This window comes from Oncorhynchus masou, unplaced genomic scaffold (assembly GCF_036934945.1).
Source record: "Oncorhynchus masou masou isolate Uvic2021 unplaced genomic scaffold, UVic_Omas_1.1 unplaced_scaffold_671, whole genome shotgun sequence".
NCBI lineage: Eukaryota > Metazoa > Chordata > Actinopteri > Salmoniformes > Salmonidae > Oncorhynchus > Oncorhynchus masou.
In genome coordinates, this window is record NW_027013158.1 from 55,001 (window position 1) to 79,000 (window position 24,000).

General features: G+C 48.7%; 1 pseudogene; it reads right to left on the reverse strand.

The window, feature by feature from the left end:
- LOC135536850 (pre-B-cell leukemia transcription factor 1-like) overlaps window positions 1-16,718 on the reverse strand; it is a 54,300-nt pseudogene extending 37,582 nt beyond the window's left edge.
- Between the last annotated feature and the right edge of the window lie 7,282 nt (window positions 16,719-24,000).

Below are 24,000 nucleotides of genomic sequence, written 5' to 3' on the forward strand. Positions count from 1 at the left end.
TTCACAGTCGTCTGAGGCAGTGTGGTCTGACCAACCAGTTAGTAAAGACACTGTTTCACAGTCGTCTGAGGCAGTGTGGTCTGACCAACCAGTTAGTAAAGACACTGTTTCACAGTCGTCTGAGACAGTGTGGTCTGACCAACCAGTTAGTAAAGACACTGTTTCACAGTCGTCTGAGACAGTGTGGTCTGACCAACCAGTTAGTAAAGACACTGTTTCACAGTCATCTGAGGCAGTGTGGTCTGACCAACCAGTTAGTAAAGACACTGTGTTTCACAGTCGTCTGAGGCAGTGTGGTCTGACCAACCAGTTAGTAAAGACACTGTTTCACAGTCGTCTGAGGCAGTGTGGTCTGACCAACCAGTTAGTAAAGACACTGTTTCACAGTCGTCTCAGACAGTGTGGTCTGACCAACCAGTTAGTAAAGACACTGTTTCACAGTCGTCTGAGGCAGTGTGGTCTGACCAACCAGTTAGTAAAGACACTGTGTTTCACAGTCGTCTGAGACAGTGTGGTCTGACCAACCAGTTAGTAAAGACACTGTTTCACAGTCGTCTGAGGCAGTGTGGTCTGACCAACCAGTTAGTGTTTCACAGTCGTCTGAGGCAGTGTGGTCTGACCAACCAGTTAGTAAAGACACTGTGTTTCACAGTCGTCTGAGACAGTGTGGTCTGACCAACCAGTTAGTAAAGACACTGTTTCACAGTCGTCTGAGGCAGTGTGGTCTGACCAACCAGTTAGTAAAGACACTGTTTCACAGTCGTCTGAGGCAGTGTGGTCTGACCAACCAGTTAGTAAAGACACTGTTTCACAGTTGTCTGAGGCAGTGTGGTCTGACCAACCAGTTAGTAAAGACACTGTGTTTCACAGTCGTCTGAGACAGTGTGGTCTGACCAACCAGTTAGTAAAGACACTGTGTTTCACAGTCGTCTGAGACAGTGTGGTCTGACCAACCAGTTAGTAAAGACACTGTTTCACAGTCATCTGAGGCAGTGTGGTCTGACCAACCAGTTAGTAAAGACACTGTGTTTCACAGTCGTCTGAGGCAGTGTGGTCTGACCAACCAGTTAGTAAAGACACTGTTTCACAGTCGTCTGAGGCAGTGTGGTCTGACCAACCAGTTAGTAAAGACACTGTTTCACAGTCATCTGAGACAGTGTGGTCTGACCAACCAGTTAGTAAAGACACTGTGTTTCACAGTCATCTGAGACAGTGTGGTCTGACCAACCAGTTAGTAAAGACACTGTGTTTCACAGTCGTCTGAGGCAGTGTGGTCTGACCAACCAGTTAGTAAAGACACTGTTTCACAGTCGTCTGAGGCAGTGTGGTCTGACCAACCAGTTAGTAAAGACACTGTTTCACAGTCGTCTGAGACAGTGTGGTCTGACCAACCAGTTAGTAAAGACACTGTTTCACAGTCGTCTGAGACAGTGTGGTCTGACCAACCAGTTAGTAAAGACACTGTTTCACAGTCATCTGAGGCAGTGTGGTCTGACCAACCAGTTAGTAAAGACACTGTTTCACAGTCGTCTGAGGCAGTGTGGTCTGACCAACCAGTTAGTAAAGACACTGTTTCACAGTCGTCTCAGACAGTGTGGTCTGACCAACCAGTTAGTAAAGACACTGTTTCACAGTCGTCTGAGGCAGTGTGGTCTGACCAACCAGTTAGTAAAGACACTGTGTTTCACAGTCGTCTGAGACAGTGTGGTCTGACCAACCAGTTAGTAAAGACACTGTTTCACAGTCGTCTGAGGCAGTGTGGTCTGACCAACCAGTTAGTAAAGACACTGTTTCACAGTCGTCTGAGACAGTGTGGTCTGACCAACCAGTTAGTAAAGACACTGTGTTTTCACAGTCGTCTGAGGCAGTGTGGTCTGACCAACCAGTTAGTAAAGACACTGTGTTTTCACAGTCGTCTGAGGCAGTGTGGTCTGACCAACCAGTTAGTAAAGACACTGTGTTTCACAGTCATCTGAGGCAGTGTGGTCTGACCAACCAGTTAGTAAAGACACTGTTTCACAGTCGTCTGAGACAGTGTGGTCTGACCAACCAGTTAGTAAAGACACTGTTTCACAGTCATCTGAGGCAGTGTGGTCTGACCAACCAGTTAGTAAAGACACTGTTTCACAGTCGTCTGAGGCAGTGTGGTCTGACCAACCAGTTAGTAAAGACAGGACCCCCAAAAAAGCCAATACCGATTAATCGGGCCGATATATATATGTGTGTGTATATATGTATATGTATGTATATATGTGTATGTATATATATATGTATGTATGTATATATGTGTGTATGTATATATGTGTATATATATATATGTATATGTGTATGTATGTATATGTATGTATGATACGTGTATGTATATATATGTATATATGTGTATGTATATATATGCAGACTATATATATATATATATATGTGATGTCATATAGAGACTCTATATATATATATATATATGTATGTATGTATATATGTGTATGTATATGTATATATGTGTATGTATGTGTATGTATATATGTGTATGTATATATGTGTATGTATGTATATATGTATATATGTATGTATGTGTATGTATATATATGTATAGATGTGTATGTATATATGTGTATGTATATATATGTATATATGTGTATGTATATATGTGTAGTATATATATGTATATATATATATGTATGTATATATGTGTATGTATATGTATATATGTGTATGTATGTGTATGTATATATGTGTATGTATATATGTGTATGTATATGTGTATGTGATGTGTATATGTATATATATGTATATATGTGTATGTATATATGTGTATGTATATATGTATGTGTATGTATGTATATATGTGTATGTATATATGTATGTATATATGTGTATGTATATGTATGTATATCCATATGTATATATGTGTATATATGTATGTATATATGTGTATGTATATGTATGTGTATATATGTATATGTATGTATATATGTGTATGTATATGTAGACCTATATATGTGTATGTATATATGTATATATATATATATGTGGAGATATGATATCTGTATATATATGTGTATGTATGTATGTGTGTGTATGTATATGTGTGTATTTATATATGTGTATGTATATGTATGGTATGTCACCCATGTATATATGTATGTATATATGTGTGTATGTATATATGTGCAATGTATATATGTGTATGTATGTGGGCGTATATATATGTATATGTGTGTATGTATATGTATGTATATGTATGTATGTATATATGTGTGTATGTATATATGTGTATGTATATGTATGTATGGAATATATGTATGTATGTGTGTATATATATGTATGTGTGTGTATGTATATATGTGTATGTGGATATGTATGTATGTATGGATATATATATATGTGTATGTGTGTATATGTATGTGTGTGTATGTATATCTATGGCTGTATGTATGTATGTATATGGTGGATATGTGTATGTATATGTATGTGGAATGTGTGTATGTATATGTATGTGTGTGTATGTATGTATATGGCCTGTATGTATTTATATATGTGTATGTATATGGTATGTGATATGTATGTATGTATAATGTGTGTATTTATATATGTGTATGTATATGTATGTGTATATGTATGTATGTATATATGTATGTATGTATATGTGTATGTATGTGGCTGTATGTGTGTGTATGTATATGTATATGTGTATGTATTTATATATGCTGTATGTATGGTGGTATGTATGTATATATGTGTGCGGTGTATATGTATATGTGTATGTATGTATGTATGTATGTATATGTGTATGTATGTATATATGTGTGTATGTATGTATATGTATGTATATATGTGTGTATGTATATATGTGTGTATATGTGTGTGTATGGAATGTATGTATATGTGTGTGGGGCGGTGTATATGTATGTATATGGCGGTCTGTATATATGTGTGTATGTATATATGTAATGTATGTATATATGTGTGTATATATATATATGTAGTATGGATATGTATGGAATGTGTATAGCTATGTATGTATATGTATGTATGTATATATGTGTGTATGTATATATGTGTGTATGTATATATGTGTGTATGTATATATGTCTGTATGATATGTGTGTATGTATATATGTGTGTATGTATATATGTATATATGTGTGTATATATATATGCCTATGTATATGTATGTATGTATATATGTGTATGTATATATGTGTGTATGTATATATGTATATATGTGTGTATATATATATGTGTGTATGTATATGTATGTATGTATATATGTGTATGTATATGTATGTATATGTATGTATGGATATATGTGTGTATGTATATATGTGTGTATGTATATGTGTGTGTATGTATATATGTGTGTATGTATATATGTGTGTATGTATATATGTGTATGTATATATGTATGTATGTATATATGTGTGTGTGTATATGTATGTATATATGTGTGTATGTATATATATGTATGTATATATGTGTGTATGTATATATGTGTATGTATATATGTGTATGTATATATGTGTATGTATATATGAAAGCTGGTGGTTCATTTTAACAGGAGTCTTCAATATTCCCAGGTAAGAAGTTTTTGGTTGTAGTTATTATAGGAATTATAGGACTATTTCTCTATACAATTTGTATTTCATATACCTTTTGACTACTGGATGTTCTTATAGGCACTATAGTAAACCCCAGCCTAAACTCGGGAGTTGATAGGCTTGAAGTCATAAACAGAGCTGTACTTGCGTGGAGATGCTGGCAAACGCAGTAAAGTGCCGTTTGAATGGATGCTTACGAGCCTGCTGCTGCCTACCACCGCTCAGTCAGGCTGCTCTATCGAATCATAGACTAAATTATAATAACACAGGAATACGAGCCTTAGGTCATTAATACGGTCAAATCCGGAAACTATCATTTCGAAAACAAAACGCTTATTCTTTCAGTGAAATGCGGAACCGTTCCGTATTTTATCTAACATCCCAAAGTCTAAATATTGCTGTTACATTGCACAACCTTCAATGTTATGTCATAATTATGTACAATTCTGACAAATTAATTACAGTCTTTGTTAGGAAGAAATGGTCTTCACACAGAACGCAACGAGCCAGGCGGCCCAAACTGCTGCATATACCCAGACTCTGCTTGCACAGAACGCAAGAGAACAGACAGAATTTCCCTAATTAAAAGAAATTCATGTTAGCAGGCAACATTAACTAAATATGCAGGTTTAAAAATATATACTTGTGTATTGATTTTAAGGAAGGCATGATGTTTATAGTTAGGTACACATTGGTGCAATGACAGTGCTTTTTAGTCGCGAAAGCGCTGGTTAAATCATCACCCGTTTGGCGAAGTAGGCTGTGATTCGATGATAAATTAACAGGCACCGCATCGATTATATGCAACGCAGGACAAGCTAGATAAACTAGTAATATCATCAACCATGTGTAGTTAACTAGTGATTATGTTAAGATTGGTTGATTTTTATAAGCTACGTTTAATGCTAGCTAGCACCTTACCTTGGCTCCTTGCTGCCCTCGCGTAACAGGTGGTCAGCCTGCCACTCAGTCTCCTCGTGGAGTGCAATGTAATCGGCCACAATCGGTGTCAGAAAATGACGATTACCGATTGTTATGAAAACTTGAAATCGGCCCTAATTAAATTGGACATTCTGATTAATTGGCCGACTTCTACTCTATACTATATTATAAACTGGGTGGTTCAGTTCGAGCCCCGATTGCTGATTGGCTGTGGTATATCAGACCGTTTACATTTTAGTAATTTAGCAGACTCTCTGATCCAGAGCCACTACAGTAGTGAGTCATTTAGCAGACTCTCTGGTCCAGAGCCACTACAGTAGTGAGTCATTTAGCAGACTCTCTGATCCAGAGCCACTACAGTAGTGAGTCATTTAGCAGACTCTCTGATCCAGAGCCACTACAGTAGTGAGTCATTTAGCAGACTCTCTGATCCAGAGCCACTACAGTAGTGAGTCATTTAGCAGACTCTCTGGTCCAGAGCCACTACAGTAGTGAGTCATTTAGCAGACGCTCTGATCCAGAGCCACTACAGTAGTGAGTCATTTAGCAGACTCTCTGGTCCAGAGCCACTACAGTAGTGAGTCATTTAGCAGACTCTCTGGTCCAGAGCCACTACAGTAGTGAGTCATTTAGCAGACTCTCTGATCCAGAGCCACTACAGTAGTGAGTCATTTAGCAGACTCTCTGATCCAGAGCCACTACAGTAGTGAGTCATTTAGCAGACTCTCTGATCCAGAGCCACTACAGTAGTGAGTCATTTAGCAGACTCTCTGATCCAGAGACACTTACAGTAGTGAGTCATTTAACAGACTCTCTGATCCAGATACACTACAGTAGTGAGTCATTTAGCAGACTCTCTGATCCAGAGCCACTACAGTAGTGAGTCATTTAGCAGATGCTCTGATCCAGAGCCACTACAGTAGTGAGTCATTTAGCAGACTCTCTGGTCCAGAGCCACTACAGTAGTGAGTCATTTAGCAGACTCTCTGGTCCAGAGCCACTACAGTAGTGAGTCATTTAGAGACTCTCTGATCCAGAGCCACTACAGTAGTGAGTCATTTAGCAGACTCTCTGATCCAGAGCCACTACAGTAGTGAGTCATTTAGCAGACTCTCTGATCCAGAGCCACTACAGTAGTGAGTCATTTAACAGACTCTCTGGTCCAGAGACACTACAGTAGTGAGTCATTTAGCAGACTCTCTGATCCAAAGCCACTACAGTAGTGAGTCATTTAACAGACTCTCTGATCCAGAGTCACTACAGTAGTGAGTCATTTAGCAGACTCTCTGATCCAGAGCCACTACAGTAGTGAGTCCTTTAGAAGCACAGAAACAACCACACACTCCTGGCCATCAGGAAGCAGATTGGTCACCCTGTACGTCTACATGTTTAGCGTGTAGACGGACCATTTTTAAGGCTGCCACTTTGAAAACACCAAACCCAGCCTTTACAGGCCCAATCTATACTCTACAGAGGAGAGGAGGAGATGAGAGAGGAGTGAGGCTGGAGACCTATGACATCTGCCTCAACTCAGAAGAGAGAGGGAGGAGAGAGAGGAGTGAGGCTGGAGACCTATGACATCTGCCTCAACTCAGAAGAGAGGGGGAGGAGAGAGAGGAGTGAGGCTGGAGACCTATGACATCTGCCTCAACTCAGAAGAGAGAGGAGGAGAGAGAGAGGAGGCGAGGAGTAGGAATAGAGAGGAGGCGAGGAGAAAACCAAACTGTCGGGAGCTCCTCCATTACCAGAGTGTGGGGACAGAGCGAGTTTCCCAAAGGCTGGAGGGTCGGCCTTCTCACCCGCTCCAATTTCCTCAGTGCACATCACGAGCTCAGGGCTTGCCTGGCCCAGCATGCACCTGTAGTCTACTTGTGTGCTGCTATAGTCCCTAAGCTTCAGCTGCTGACATGGAGTTCATAAAGAAGCTGATAACACACACAGGTGCAAAATCAAGGTGACTTACAAAGATGAGGAGGACCAGGAGAGGAGTGTGGTGACGTAGTGTCCAGAACCAAACGGTAGGTCCAGCTAGTCACCCAAATAGATGGGTGTTGGTTAAATGGGGATAAATGGAGGCAATTTGGAGAGCCAGTTTTTTTTTTGTGGCGCGGAGCGTTTTCCCCACGGGGCGGTGGAGTGGTGTAATGGCTGTGGGGCGGTGGAGTGGCTGTGGGGGCGGTGGAATGGCTGTGGGGCGGTGGAGTGGCTGTGGGGCGGTGGAATGGCTGTGGGGCGGTGGAGTGGCTGTGGGGCGGTGGAATGGCTGTGGGGCGGTGGAATGGCTGTGGGGGGCGGTGGAATGGCTGTGGGGCGGTGGAATGGCTGTGGGGCGGTGGAATGGCTGTGGGGCGGTGGAATGGCTGTGGGGCGGTGGAATGGTGGAATGGCTGTGGGGCGGTGGAGTGGCTGTGGGGCGGTGGAGTGGTGGAATGGCTGTGGGGCGGTGGAATGGCTGTGGGGAGGTGGAATGGCTGTGGGGCGGTGGAATGGTGGAGTGGCTGTGGGGCGGTGGAGTGGCTGTGGGGCGGTGGAATGGCTGTGGGGCGGTGGAATGGCTGTGGGGCGGTGGAATGGCTGTGGGGCGGTGAAATGGTGGAATGGCTGTGGGGCGGTGGAATGGCTGTGGGGCGGTGGAATGGCTGTGGGGCGGTGGAATGGCTGTGGGCGGTGGAATGGTGGAATGGCTGTGGAGTGGTGGAATGGTGGAATGGCTGTGGGGCGGTGGAATGGTGGAATGGCTGTGGAGTGGTGGAATGGTGGAATGGCTGTGGAGTGGTGGAATGGCTGTGGGGCGGTGGAATGGTGGAATGGCTGTGGAGTGGTGGAATGGCTGTGGGGGCGGTGGAATGGTGGAATGGCTGTGGGGCGGTGGAATGGCTGTGGAATGGTGGAATGGTGGAATGGCTGTGGGGCGGTGGAGTGGCGGAATGGCTGTGGGGCGGTGGAGTGGCTGTGGGGCGGTGGAATGGTGGAATGGCTGTGGGGCGGTGGAGTGGCTGTGGGGCGGTGGAATGGTGGAATGGCTGTGGGGCGGTGGAGTGGCTGTGGGGCGGTGGAATGGTGGAATGGCTGTGGGGCGGTGGAATGGCTGTGGGGTGGTGGAATGGTGGAATGGCTGTGGGGCGGTGGAGTGGCTGTGGGGCGGTGGAATGGTGGAATGGCTGTGGGGGCGGTGGAGTGGCTGTGGGCGGTGGAATGGTGGAATGGCTGTGGGGCGGTGGAATGGCTGTGGGGTGGTGGAATGGTGGAATGGCTGTGGGGGCGGTGGAATGGCTGTGGGGTGGTGGAATGGTGGAATGGCTGTGGGGCGGTGGAATGGCTGTGGGGCGGTGGAGCGGCGGAATGGCTGTGGGGCGGTGGAGTGGCTGTGGGGCGGTGGAATGGCTGTGGGGGGGGTGGGAATGGCTGTGGGGGCGGTGGAGTGGTGGAATGGCTGTGGGGCGGTGGAATGGCTGTGGGGCGGTGGAGTGGCTGTGGGGCGGTGGAGTGGTGGAATGGCTGTGGGGCGGTGGAATGGCTGTGGGGCGGTGGAATGGCTGTGGGGCGGTGGAGTGGTGGAATGGCTGTGGGGGAGCGGTGGAATGGCTGTGGGGCGGTGGAATGGCTGTGGGGCGGTGGAATGGCTGTGGGCGGTGGAATGGTGGAATGGCTGTGGGGGCGGTGGAATGGCTGTGGGCGGTGGAATGGTGGAATGGTGGAATGGCTGTGGGGCGGTGGAATGGCTGTGGGGGCGGTGGAATGGTGGAATGGCTGTGGGGCGGTGGAATGGCTGTGGGGCGGTGGAATGGTGGAATGGCTGTGGGCGGTGGAATGGCTGTGGGGGCGGTGGAATGGTGGAATGGCTGTGGGGCGGTGGAATGGCTGTGGGGCGGTGGAATGGTGGAATGGCTGTGGGGCGGTGGAATGGTTGTGGGGCGGTGGAATGGTGGAATGGCTGTGGGGCGGTGGAATGGCTGTGGGGCGGTGGAATGGTGGAATGGCTGTGGGGCGGTGGAATGGCTGTGGGGCGGTGGAATGGTGGAATGGCTGTGGGGCGGTGGAATGCTGGAATGGCTGTGGGGCGGTGGAATGGCTGTGGGCGGTGGAATGGTGGAATGGCTGTGGGCGGTGGAATGGCTGTGGGGGCGGTGGAATGGTGGAATGGCTGTGGGGCGGTGGAATGGCTGTGGGCGGTGGAATGGTGGAATGGCTGTGGGCGGTGGAATGGTTGTGGGGGCGGTGGAATGGTGGAATGGCTGTGGGGGCGGTGGAATGGCTGTGGGGCGGTGGAATGGCTGTGGGGCGGTGGAATGGTGGAATGGCTGTGGGGCGGTGGAATGGCTGTGGGGCGGTGGAGTGGTGGAATGGCTGTGGGGCGGTGGAATGGCTGTGGGGAGTGGTGGAATGGTGGAATGGCTGTGGGGCGGTGGAATGGTGGAATGGTGGAATGGCTGTGGGGGCGGTGGAATGGCTGTGGGGGCGGTGGAGTGGTTGTGGGGCGGTGGAATGGTTGTGGGGCGGTGGAGTGGTGGAATGGCTGTGGGGCGGTGGAATGGTGGAATGGCTGTGGGGCGGTGGAATGGCTGTGGGGTGGTGGAATGGTGGAATGGTGGAATGGCTGTGGGGCGGTAGAATGGTGGAATGGCTGTGGGGCGGTGGAATGGCTGTGGGGCGGTAGAATGGTGGAATGGCTGTGGGGCGGTGGAATGGTGGAATGGCTGTGGGGTGGTGGAATGGCTGTGGGGCGGTGGAATGGTGGAATGGCTGTGGTGCGGTGGAATGGATGTGGGGCGATGGAATGGCTGTGGGGTGGTGGAATGGCTGTGGGGCGATGGAATGGTGGAATGGCTGTGGGGTGGTGGAATGGCTGTGGGGCGATGGAATGGTGGAATGGCTGTGGGGTGGTGGAATGGCTGTGGGGCGGTGGAATGGCTGTGGGGCGGTGGAATGGCTGTGGGGCGGTGGAATGGTGGAATGGCTGTGGAGTGGTGGAATGGCTGTGGGGCGGTGGAATGGTGGAATGGCTGTGGGGCGGTGGAATGGTGGAATGGCTGTGGGGCGGTGGAATGGCTGTGGGGCGGTGGAATGGCTGTGGGGCGGTGGAATGGTGGAATGGCTGTGGGGCGGTGGAATGGCTGTGGGGCGGTGGAATGGTGGAATGGCTGTGGGGCGGTGGAATGGTGGAATGGCTGTGGGGCGGTGGAATGGCTGTGGGGCGGTGGAATGGTGGAATGGCTGTGGGGCGGTGGAATGGCTGTGGGGCGGTGGAATGGCTGTGGGGCGGTGGAATGGTTGTGGGGCGGTGGAATGATGAGCGGAATTTCCGACCGCTCAACTTTGCTCACATACACTGCTTCTTACATAATCTATGACCAGAGAAACCAGAGAAACCAGAGGGACCAGAGAAACCAGAGGGACAAGAGAAACCAGAGGGACAAGGGAAACCAGAGGGACGAGAGAAACCAGAGAAACCAGAGGGACGAGAGAAACCAGAGAAACCAGAGGGACGAGAGAAACCAGAGAAACCAGAGTGATAAGAGAAACCAGAGAAACCAGAGAAACCAGATGGATGAGAGAAACCAGAGAACCCAGAGGGACGAGAGAAACCAGAGGGATGAGAGAAACCAGAGAAACCAGAGGGATGAGAGAAACCAGAGAAACCAGAGGGACGAGAGAAACCAGAGAAACCAGAGGGACGAGAGAAACCAGAGAAACCAGAGGGACGAGAGAAACCAGAGGGATGAGAGAAACCAGAGGGATGAGAGAAACCAGAGGGATGAGAGAAACCAGAGAAACCAGAGGGATGAGAGAAACCAGAGGGATGAGAGAAACCAGAGAAACCAGAGAAACCAGAGGGATGAGAGAAACCAGAGGGACGAGAGAGAATGGAAAAGAAGAAAAAAAAGGGAGCATAAATAAATGACCAGGATACACCAGCCTGTACAGCCTCTACTGTCACCACAGACCAGCCTGTACAGCCTCTACTGTCACCACAGACCAGCCTGTATAGCCTATACTGTCACCACAGACAAGCCTGTACACCTTATACTGTCACCACGGACCAGCTTGTACACCCTATACTGTCACCACAGACCAGCCTGTACAGCCTATACTGTCACCACAGACCAGCCTGTACAGCCTATACTGTCACCACAGACCAGCCTGTACAGCCTCTACTGTCACCACAGACCAGCCTGTACAGCCTATACTGTCACCACAGACCAGCCTGTACAGCCTCTACTGTCACCACAGACCAGCCTGTATAGCCTATACTGTCACCACAGACCAGCCTGTACAGCCTATACTGTCACCACTGACCAGGATAGACCAGCCTGTACAGCCTCTACTGTCACCACAGACCAGGATACACCAGCCTGTACAGCCTCTACTGTCACCACAGACCAGCCTGTACACCCTATACTGTCACCACAGACCAGCCTGTACAGCCTATACTGTCACCACAGACCAGCCTGTACAGCCTCTACTGTCACCATAGACCAGCCTGTACAGCCTCTACTGTCACCACAGACCAGCCTGTACAGCCTCTACTGTCACCACAGACCAGCCTGTACAGCCTATACTGTCACCACAGACCAGCCTGTACAGCCTCTACTGTCACCACTGACCAGCCTGTACAGCCTATACTGTCTCCACTGACCAGCCTGTACAGCCTCTACTGTCACCACAGACCAGGATAGACCAGCCTGTACAGTCTATACTGTCACCACAGACCAGCCTGTACAGCCTATACTGTCACCACAGACTAGGATAGACCAGCCTGTACAGCCTATACTGTCACCACTGACCAGCCTGTATAGCCTATACTGTCACCACAGACCAGCCTGTACAGCCTATACTGTCACCACAGACCAGGATAGACCAGCCTGTACAGCCTATACTGTCACCACAGACCAGCCTGTACACCCTATACTGTCACCACTGACCAGGATAGACCAGCCTGTACAGCCTATACTGTCACCACTGACCAGGATAGACCAGCCTGTACAGCCTCTACTGTCACCACAGACCAGCCTGTACACCTTTACTGTCACCACTGACCAGGATAGACCAGCCTGTACAGCCTATACTGTCACCACTGACCAGGATAGACCAGCCTGTACAGCCTATACTGTCACCACTGACCAGCCTGTATAGCCTATACTGTCACCATAGACCAGCCTGTACACCCTATACTGTCACCACAGACCAGCCTGTACAGCCTATACTGTCACCACAGACCAGCCTGTACACCCTATACTGTCACCACTGACCAGGATAGACCAGCCTGTACAGCCTCTACTGTCACCACAGACCAGCCTGTACACCCTTTACTGTCACCACAGACCAGCCTGTACAGCCTATACTGTCACCACAGACCAGCCTGTACAGCCTCTACTGTCACCACTGACCAGCCTGTACAGCCTATACTGTCACCACTGACCAGCCTGTACAGCCTCTACTGTCACCACAGACCAGCCTGTATAGCCTCTACTGTCACCACAGACCAGCCTGTACAGCCTATACTGTCACCACTGACCAGCCTGTACAGCCTCTACTGTCACCACAGACCAGCCTGTATAGCCTCTACTGTCACCACAGACCAGCCTGTACAGCCTCTACTGTCACCACAGACCAGGATACACCAGCCACACACACACCGCCATAACACACCCATGAATGAGTAATACACAGCTAGTCTTTAATATGGGGAATTCACTGAGTGGACGAAGGCTCCAACAACCATACAAAAGGTATCCTTAGGTCTTTGGAGCCTAGCTATATTGGTAACGGAGTGTGTGTGTGTGTGTGGGGACAGCTGCTCTCTCGTGCGGTATTATCCGAGAATTGATTGCATCCCTCCTCTCACAATGAACAGGACAAAAACCCAGGAGGGACGAGAGGAGAGGGAGAGAATGTCTGTCTGTGTGTCTTGTCTGTATTTCTGTCTGTCTCTCTGTATTTATGTCTGTGTGTGTCTGTATTTCTGTGTGTCTGTATGTGTATCTGTCTGTATTTCTGTCTGTCTTGTCTGTATTTCTGTCTGTGTCTGTCTGTATTTACGTATGTGTGTCTGTCTGTGTCTCTCTGTGTTTCTGTCTGTGTGTCTGTCTGTGTGTCTGTCTGCCTGTCTGTCTGCCTGTGTGTCTGTCTGTCTGTGTGGTGATACTGGCAGAACAGCAGCACAGATGTAGGTGATACATCACACTACTATAAAAGAAGCCAATTCACCAATACAGCTTCAGCAATGTATTTATTAATATTGTAATAAGACGGTAATAGAAGTGTAATTCTACAGTTGTCCATTTGTTTGTAACGGTGAGACCTTTAGGTCTGTCAGTAAAGTAATTAACCACTCCATAGAAAATAAACACAGTGTAAATTGTTCATTCTAGTTGTATTGGTTGGACCTGTAATCCTATATAACTAACCTAAAGTAAATCACAGATTAACAATGTTAATGTCAGTGGTTCATTCTATAGTTCAGTAATGGGTTTACAGGCCTATAAGTAATAAATCCATCACAGATCAACAATGTTAATGTCAGTGGTTCATTCTATAGTTCAGTAATGGGTTTACAGGCCTATAAGTAATAAATCCATCACAGATCAACAATGTTAATGTCAGTGGTTCATTCTATAGTTCAGTAATGAGTTTACAGGCCTATAAGTAAAGTAATAAATCCATCACAGATTAACACATATAACGTAAATGTTTCTGTGAAGCCGCTTGCCGGCTGCGACATGTAAAACAGACACCAACGGGGTCAGCAGCATCATCCAGCAGGCTATTTACAGCCACTGGGGGTCAAGCCGTGTGAAATCCGATCCGAGTTTCAATCACGGACAAGAAAACTCACACCAACCGCTGACTAAAACACCTCCAGCCCTCCACCATACTGGCGACCTAAAGCACCTGACACACCGCCACCACCAGACCCAAAACGGCCATCTCCATTTCAAATGCGGGGCCACCCCCCTCTCCAGTCGCGGTAAGATCCTTTGTCATTATTCCATGTTAATGACGTGATGACCGATCAATCAAGGCGGCCTCAGCAAACTCATTCTAGTTAATTAGTCCGCCGGGCGGTCGTCAAAGTTAACAGTATTTATATAAAGGAAGAGGGGAGGAGGAGAGAGAATAACAACAGAGAGAGAGAGAGAGAGATGGAGGGAATAAAAACAGAATAACAACAGAGAGAGAGAGTGAGATGAGAGGAGGGAATAAAAACAGAATAACAACAGAGAGAGAGAGAGAGAGAGAGATGGAGGGAATAAAAACAGAATAACAACAGAGAGACAGAAGGAAAACAGACTGAAAGCACACTGCTAATAAAAATGTAATCGCCTCGTGTAGATTTTAAAACGCGGCAGGTGCAAATTACACGGTCTTGAGTGTGGAGCTCAACGTTACGTCACGGCGCAGTAAAGTACAGCAAATAAAAGCGAGGTCAGCCTGCGCACACAGACTGGTGCCATAACGACATGAGAGACTATTAATGAACCAGCCTGAATTAATGACCACCGCTGTAACCGACCAGCGCACTGGGACTGGTGGTGTGTAGCCTGTGTGAGTGTCAAAGAGACGATGTGAAATCAGTTTGTTATTATGGCCAGACATTCACCACGCAGGCTCCTCTCCCCTGGATCCACGTACTCCATCATGTTCCCTGCTTTTTACTATTCACCAAGCAAAGAGGTGCCACTAATATCTGATCTTGGGTCAGTTTTATCTTTACACCACATAAAACATAAACTCAGGTCTAATATGTCGTATAATGATCCTGGATCATATAAGAGTGGTGACATCAACCTGGATCCCCTGTCTACATGGATCTCTCCCCTGTGCCCCAGCCCTCCTCTCCTCGGGGAAGGTGTTACCTGGCCTGGGCCTCGTCGAGACTCTCGTCCGTGATGGCCATGATCTGCTGGAGGATATCCCCGATGTCCTGCTGCGGCTGGCCGAGGGAGTGCTGCTTCCTCCCGGCGTCATGGTCCCCCACGTCGACCTGAGACAGTCCGGACAGCCCGACGAGACCCGACATCATGCGGGCCTGGTCCTCCATGCCTTTCAGAAAAATCTCGCCGTTTTTGCGACAAAACTAGGGAGGGAAAAGGTGACCGTTGTCCGATGAAGGGAGGAAGATGAGAAGAAGATATTTTTCCCCAGAGGTAGCCCAGGCCAGTTGCCTTTTACAGTTTAATGTCCCTGACTCGAAACACCGAGTGTTTCAAAGTAGCCAATAAACAAAGGAAGACAAACTAAACTATGAAAAGTAGCCAATAAACAAAGGAAGAAATCAAACTAACTACAAAATGCCATTGCTCGTTCAAATGACCAATAGCAGCAAGCAAACTGTAAACATGCAATTGTCTAAGTAAAACAAAAAAGCAAGTAAACGGTCGTTCTGGGCCTACACAATATTTGTAAACAAATAAACACTATTTTCTTTGGCATAACCCGGCCTAGATTTATTTTGCATTCCGAGTCGAACACGGGTGCAGGGTTCTAACAGTAGTTCCACGGTCGAGGCAGATAGAGGGAGCGAGGAGGCCACGGGGAAAAAATAAAGCCTGGAAAGGTAGAGCTGCCTTTAAAATGGTCAGCTTGGCGAACGACAAAGAGGGGGAGGAGAACGAACCGAGCTGCCGCTGCCAGGGAGAAAAATGGCAACAATTAGCAGACGAGCTTGTCACAAATGTTACTCCTGCGTTCGACAAATTAATAATCCGGCCGATATCCAAACGCTGTCTCGTGGAAAGCGACGGGGAATGTAGGCGAACCAGTTTGGAATCCAACCACCATGTATCTCCGTGTTTTTCTAACAATGAGAAAGAAGAGTAGCGCCACACTAGCCTACAACAGCTCGGCTAACGTTACTAGTCCACAGAAATCCCCAACGTGTCCGTTTTCGTTGCCTTCTTTTCCCAGGAAAACCTGCACGGCTGGGAAGAAGTATTGTAGCTAGTAGCCTACAGGATCAAATAAAACGACGGAATAAAATACATTATTTGAATAAACTCCAACCCGTCCGACCAGCCGTGGCTGGCCTTGTCCTATCCGTTGGTCGAATAGCGTTGCTTGCTCCCCTCTCTTCTCGGCAGTTTTTTTCCTTCTCCTCTGCTCTCCTTTCTTTATCCGGCTCCCTCGCCTGGCCCGTTCTCCCACTACACACACACACACACACACACACACACACACACACACACACACACACACACACACACACACACACACACACAGCGCACGCTGGGGAGGATAATATGCAATTCCACATCTCACCGCTGGGGTGGGCTCCTCTCAGCTCTCATATGGTGTTCAGCAGCAGCAGCACCATGAAACAAGCAGCATTGTTGACAGTTGTGTTATTGTTGTTGTGATGGCTTGGGGGCCTTGTCATGTAGCCTAACTGTCCCACCCCAAGACAGCCATATGAAAGCCTCACGTTTCAAGGAGCCCGTTCACTATAAAGTCAGGAGCCCGTTCACTATGAAGTCAGGGGCCCGTTCACTATGAAGTCAGGGGCCCGTTCACTATGAAGTCAGGGCCCGTTCACTATGAAGTCAGGAGCCCGTTCACTATGAAGTCAGGGCCCGTTCACTATGAAGTCAGGGGCCCGTTCACTATGAAGTCAGGGGCCCGTTCACTATGAAGTCAGGAGCCCGTTCACTATGAAGTCAGGGGCCCGTTCACTATGAAGTCAGGGGCCCGTTCACTATGAAGTCAGGGGCCCGTTCACTATGAAGTCAGGAGCCCGTTCACTATGAAGTCAGGGGCCCGTTCACTATGAAGTCAGGGGCCCGTTCACTATGAAGTCAGGGGCCCGTTCACTATGAAGTCAGGGGCCCGTTCACTATGAAGTCAGGGCCCGTTCACTATGAAGTCAGGGGCCCGTTCACTATGAAGTCAGGGGCCCGTTCACTATGAAGTCAGGAGCCCGTTCACTATGAAGTCAGGGGCCCGTTCACTATGAAGTCAGGGGCCCGTTCACTATGAAGTCAGGGGCCCGTTCACTATGAAGTCAGGGGCCCGTTCACTATGAAGTCAGGGGCCCGTTCACTATGAAGTCAGGGGCCCGTTCACTATGAAGTCAGGAGCCCGTTCACTATGAAGTCAGGAGCCTGGGTCAACCAGAGCAATAGTTTCAGGCCGACCAGCCTACCAAGATGGCTGGAATTAGACATTCTCTCTACTCATTGCAAACAACCCTAAGATGCCGCACTGATCCCACTGCTGCCACCAGTGTAGCAGACAGAGACGGGCTTGATCCAGAGAACACGGGTTGTGGGGAGAGCAGCCCTGCCACCTATACCATAAAGATTACGCACATAGTCATAGTTACACAGTCAGACACAGACACATGTTACAGACACAGTCTACAGACACAGACACATGCTACAGACACATGTTACAGACACATGCTACAGACACATGTTACAGACACAGTCTACAGACACATGTTACAGACACATGCTACAGACACAGTCTACAGACACATGCTACAGACACATGTTACAGACACATGCTACAGACACATGCTACAGACACATGTTACAGACACATGCTACAGACACATGTTACAGACACATGTTACAGACACAGTCTACAGACACATGTTACAGACACAGCCTACAGACACATGTTACAGACACATGTCACGGACACAGTCTACAGTTACAGACACATGTTACAGACACATGCTACAGACACATGTTACAGACACATGCTACAGACACATGTTACAGACACATGCTACAGACACAGCCTACAGTCACAGACACATGCTACAGACACATGCTACAGACACATGTTACAGACACATGCTACAGACACAGCCTACAGTCACAGACACATGCTACAGACACATGCTACAGACACAGTCTACAGTTACAGACACATGTTACAGACACATGTTACAGATACATGCTACAGACACATACTACAGACACATACATGTAGAGGCGGTGAGTTGGTCTCACGCTCTCGTGACGAGGTAGTGCCTGTCACTTGAAATCAGTGTCACCCTTTTGGTCCAAGAGAAATTTCCTCTTGTTCTCATGTTTGAGACGTTGGTTTCCTGAGCAGGAGACAAGGGTTCAGGCCCCACCAGTCATACATAGACACATACAGACACTGATACAGGTTGGCTACAACAGCCTACACTTGGTCAAATGGCACCCTATTCCCTACATAGGGCATTACCTTTGGCAAGAGCCTTATGGCAGGGGCCTGCCAAATGGCGCAGAGGTCTAAGGCACTGCATCACAGTGCTTGGGGCATCACTACAGACCCTGGTTTGATCCCAGGCGGTGTCACAGCCAGCCGTGACCGGGAGACCATGAGGCGGCGCACAATTGGCCCAGCGTCGTCCGGGTTAGGGAGGGTTTGGCCGGCCGGGATTTCCTTGTCCCATCGCACTCCTAGCGACTCCTTGTGGCGGTCCGGGCGCCTGCAAGCTGATTCCAGTTGCCAGTTGTACTGTGTTTCCTCAGACACATTGGTGCTGCTGGCTTACGGGTTAAGCCAGCCAGACACAACATGTATCTGTCTGTCAAGAAGCAGTGTGGCTTGTCAGGGTCGAGTTTCGGAGGACGCGTGGCTCTCGACATTCGCCTCTCCCGAGTCCGTACGGGAGTTGCGGCGATGGGACAAGACTGTAACTACCAATTAGATAACACGAAATTGGGAAGAAAAAAGGGTACAAGTAAAAAATAAAAAAAAAAAAACGTTTAAAAAAGTCCTATGGCCAATTCCCTACATAGAGCAGTCGTTTTGACCTAGGCTTTTTTCACTAAAATAAATGCCCTATATAGGTTGCAATTTGGGACACTGGAATAGTAGCCTAAATGGTTCTGTTATTTATCCTCTTGCTAAATGGTATCCATGTTGATGTCTCCTCAGCTTTGTAGACGTGACGTAGCGTGTGCATGATTAGCCTGCTAATGTTGAACACAAAACAAAGCCGTGTCACTCGACCATCATCATCATTACCATCACTCACCCCTCCTCCGCCAATCATAGCCTCCACTCGTCTTTGACCCCCGTGGTTGCTAGGCGTTATGCTAATGGTGCCTATAGCGTTTCTACCTAAACAGTGGACCAACTGAACAACGTGGAATATGTAGAGTGGATATCCAGGTCTGAATGTACACAACACACACAGCGTTAGGCCTCGTCCTCCTTATTGAACCATTACAAAAGGACACAACATGTATCTGTCGATGTGTGTCCAACATGTGTCCATGTTGCTGTTTATATACAGTACCAGTCAAAGGTTTGGACACACCTGCTCATTCAAGGGTTTTTCTTTATCTTTGACAATTTTCTACATTGTAGAATAATAGAGAAGACATCAACAATATAGCATAACACATATGGAATCACTACTTTTGACCAGAGCCCTTTAGGTCCTGGTTAAAAGTATGTAGTTCACTTCACAGGGAAAAATGGTGCCATTCTGGTTCAAAGTAGTTCACTTCACAGGGAAAAGGGTGCCATTCTGGTCTAAAGTAGTTCACTTCACAGGGAAAAGGGTGCCATTCTGGTTCAAAGTAGTTCACTTCACAGGAAAAGGGTGCCATTCTGGTCTAAAGTAGTTCACTTCACAGGGAAAAGGGTGCCATTCTGGTTCAAAGTAGTTCACTTCACAGGGAAAAGGGTGCCATTCTGGTCTAAAGTAGTTCACTTCACAGAGAAAAGGGTGCCATTCTGGTCTAAAGTAGTTCACTTCACAGGAAAAGGGTGCCATTCTGGTCTAAAGTAGTTCACTTCACAGGGAAAAGGGTGCCATTCTGGTCTAAAGTAGTTCACTTCACAGGAAAAGGGTGCCATTCTGGTCTAAAGTAGTTCACTTCACAAGGAAAAGGGTGCCATTCTGGTCTAAAGTAGTTCACTTCACAGAGAAAAGGGTGCCATTCTGGTCTAAAGTAGTTCACTTCACAGGGAATAGGGTGCCATTCTGGTCTAAAGTAGTTCAGGGTTCCAAAAGGGTTCCATTTGGGCCGTGTGTGTTCAGATTGAGTCATGGTGTCTTTGTTTAGCTGCTGTTGCCAATAGAGACAGCAGACTGACAGAGACCACGCCTTCAACTAATGACTCAATTATACATCACTCTCTCTCTGTGTGTGTGTTTGTGTTTGTGTGTGTGTGTGTGTGTGTGTGTGTGTGAAGTACTTTGTGCTTGCTGTAAGATCATACTGGATCAGTTTGAACCATAAATGAAGCAGAGGGAATGTCAGAAAGCCTCATCCTCCTCACTCTCCTGCTAGATTGACAGCTGGGTTGCCATGGCAGGAGGGGGGGGGTAGAACATTGGGTCATTAGCCTGCCTCCTTTCAGGATGATTGACGTCCGGGCTGGGAGAGGGAGGGGGAGTAGAAAGTAAAGGGAGAGGGAAGGGGAAGGGGGGACTGGGGAGAGAAAAGGGGAGGGGAGACTGGGGAGAGGAAAGGGAGGGGGGAGGGGGAGAGGAAAGGGAGAGGGGGAGAGGAAAGGGAGAGGGGGGACTGGGGAGAGGAAAGGGAGAGGGGGAGGGGGAGAGGAAAGGGAGAGGGGGAGGGAGAGGAAAGGGAGAGGGGGAGTGGGGAGAGGAAAGGGGGGACTGGGGAGAGGAAAGGGAGAGGGGGAGGGAGAGGAAAGGGGAGGGGGGCCTGGAGAGAGAAATGGGAGAGGGGGACTGGGGAGAGGAAAGGGAGAGGGGCGGGGAGAGGAAAGGGAGAGGGGGAGGGGAGAGGAAAGGGGAGGGGGGCCTGGAGAGAGAAATGGGAGAGGGGGACTGGGGAGAGGAAAGGGAGGGGGGAGGGAGAGGAAAGGGAGAGGGGGGGACTGGGGAGAGGAAAGGGAGAGGGGGAGAGGAAAGGGGAGGGGGACTGGGGAGAGGAAAGGGAGAGGGGGGGACTGGGGAGAGGAAAGGGAGGGGGGGAGGGAGAGGAAAGGGAGAGGGGGGGACTGGAGAGAGGAATGGGAGAGGGGAGGGGAGAGGAAAGGGGGACTGGGGAGAGGAAAGGGAGAGAGGGAGGGGAGAGGGAAAGGGGAGGGGGGACTGGGGAGAGGAAAGGGAGAGGAAAGGGAGGGAGAGGAAAGGGAGAGGGGAGGGGAGAGGAAAGGGGGAGGGGGGACTGGGGAGAGGAAAAAGGGGAAGGGGGGACTGGAGAGAGGAATGGGAGAGGGGGACTGGGGAGAGGAATGGGAGAGGGGGGGACTGGGGAGAGGAAAGGGAGAGAGGGAGGGGGAGAGGAAAGGGGAGGGGGACTGGGGAGAGGAAAGTGAGAGGGGGGGGACTGGGGAGAGGAAAGGGAGAGGGGGGACTGGGGAGAGGAAAGGGAGGGGGAAGGGAGAGGGGGACTGAGGAGAGGAAAGGGGAGGGGGAGGGAGAGGAAAGGGGAGGGGGGACTGGGGAGAGGAAAGGGGAGGGGGGACTGGGGAGAGGAAAGGGAGAGGGGGGAGTGGGGAGAGGAAAGGGAGGGGGAAGGGAGAGGAAAGGGAGAGGGGGGACTGTGGAGAGGAAAGGGAGGGGGAGGGGGAGGGAAAGGGAGAGGGGGGACTGGGGAGAGGAAAGGGGGAGGGGGGGACTAGGGAGAGGAAAGGGGGAGGGGGGACTAGGGAGAGGAAAGGGGGAGGGGGACTGGGGAGAGGAAAGGGGGGAGGGGGGGACTGGGGAGAGGAAAGGGAGAGAGGGAGGGAGAGGAAAGGGGAGGGGGGACTAGGGAGAGGAAAGGGGAGGGGGGACTGGGGAGAGGAAAGGGAGAGGGGGGACTAGGGAGAGGAAAGGGGGGAGGGGGACTGGGGAGAGGAAAGGGAGAGGGGGACTGGGGAGAGGAAAGGGGGGACTGGGGAGAGATTAGGGAGAGGGGAGGGGGAACGGCAGGGTACGGGTGTAGAGTTTCAGTTACACTCCCCTTTACCATGACAGCCCAAAGACACAACACACACACACAGGTTAGGTTGATGTGAGGTGGTGTGATAAAATGTTGCTGACTACATAGGGAGAAGAACATTCCCTGTGTTATGTGTGTGTGTGTGTGTGTGTGTGTGTGTGTGTGTGTGTGTGTGTGTGTGTGTGTGTGTGTGTGTGTGTGTGTGTGTGTGTGTGTGTTTGTGTGTGTGTGTGTAGCCAGTCTGTCATACTCAGAGAGACAGAAGGCCATCCAGCAGGACAGATGAATGGATCCCCTGGCAAGGCAGGAAAAGAGAGATGACTGAGGTTTCACTCTATCATTCTCCCTCTGCCCCTCTCTCTCTCTCTCTCTCTCTCTCTCTCTCTCTCTCCCTCTGCCTCTCTCTCTCTCTCTCTCTCTCTCTCTCTCTCTCTCTCTCTCTCTCTCTCTCTCTCTGCCCCTCTCTCTCTCTCTCTCTCTCTCTCTCTGCCCCCTCTCTCCCTCTGCCTCTCTCTCTCTCTCTCTCTGCCCCTCTCTCTCTCTCTCTCTCTCTCTCTCTAACTCTCCCTCTCTCTCTCTCTCTCTCTCTCTCTCTCTCTCTCTCTCTCTCTCTCTCTCTCTCTCTCTCTCTCTCTCTCTCTCTCTCTCTCTCTCTCTCTCCCTCTCTCTCTGTCTCTCTCTCTCCCTCTCCCTCTCTCCCTCTCTCTCTCTCTCTCTCTCTCTGTCTCTCTCTCTGCCTCTCTCTCTCTCTGTCTCTCTCTCTGTCTCTCTCTCTCTCTCTCTCTCTCTCTCTCTCTCTCTTCTTCTCTCCCTCTCTCTCTCTCCCTCTCTCTCTCCCTCTCTCTCTCTCCCCCTTGGGAATCGCTACCTTTAGGTGGTTATAGAATTTAACGGCTCTTTTCTGGATTTTGATAATTAGTGGGTATCGGCCTAATTCTGCTCTGCATGCATTATTTGGTGTTCTACGTTGTACACGGAGGATATTTTTGCAGAATTCTGCGTGCAGAGTCTCAATTTGGTGTTTGTCCCATTTTGTGAAGTCTTGGTTGGTGAGCGGACCCCAGACCTCACAACCATAAAGGGCAATGGGCTCTATGACTGATTCAAGTATTTTTAGTCAAATCCTAATTGGTATGTTGAAACTTATGTTCCTTTTGATGGCATAGAATGTCCTTCTTGCCTTGTCTCTCAGATCGTTCACAGCTTTGTGGAAGTTACCTGTGGCGCTGATGTTTAGGCCGAGGTATGTATAGTTTTCTCTGTGCTCTAGGGCAACAGTGTCTAGATGGAATTTGTATTTGTGGTCCTGGTGACTGGACCTTTTTTGGAACACCATTATTTTGGTCTTACTGAGATTTACTGTCAGGTCCAGGTCTGACAGAATCTGTGCATAAGATCTAGGTGCTGCTGTAGGCCCTCCTTGGTTGGTGACAGAAGCACCAGATCATCAGCAAACAGCAGACATTTGACTTCGGATTCTAGTAGGGTGAGGCCAGGTGCTGCAGACTTCTCTCGTGCCCGCACAAATTCGTTGACATATATGTTGAAGAGGGTGGGGCTTAAGCTGCATCCCTGTCTAACCTCCATGACCCTGTGTGAAGAAATGTGTGTGT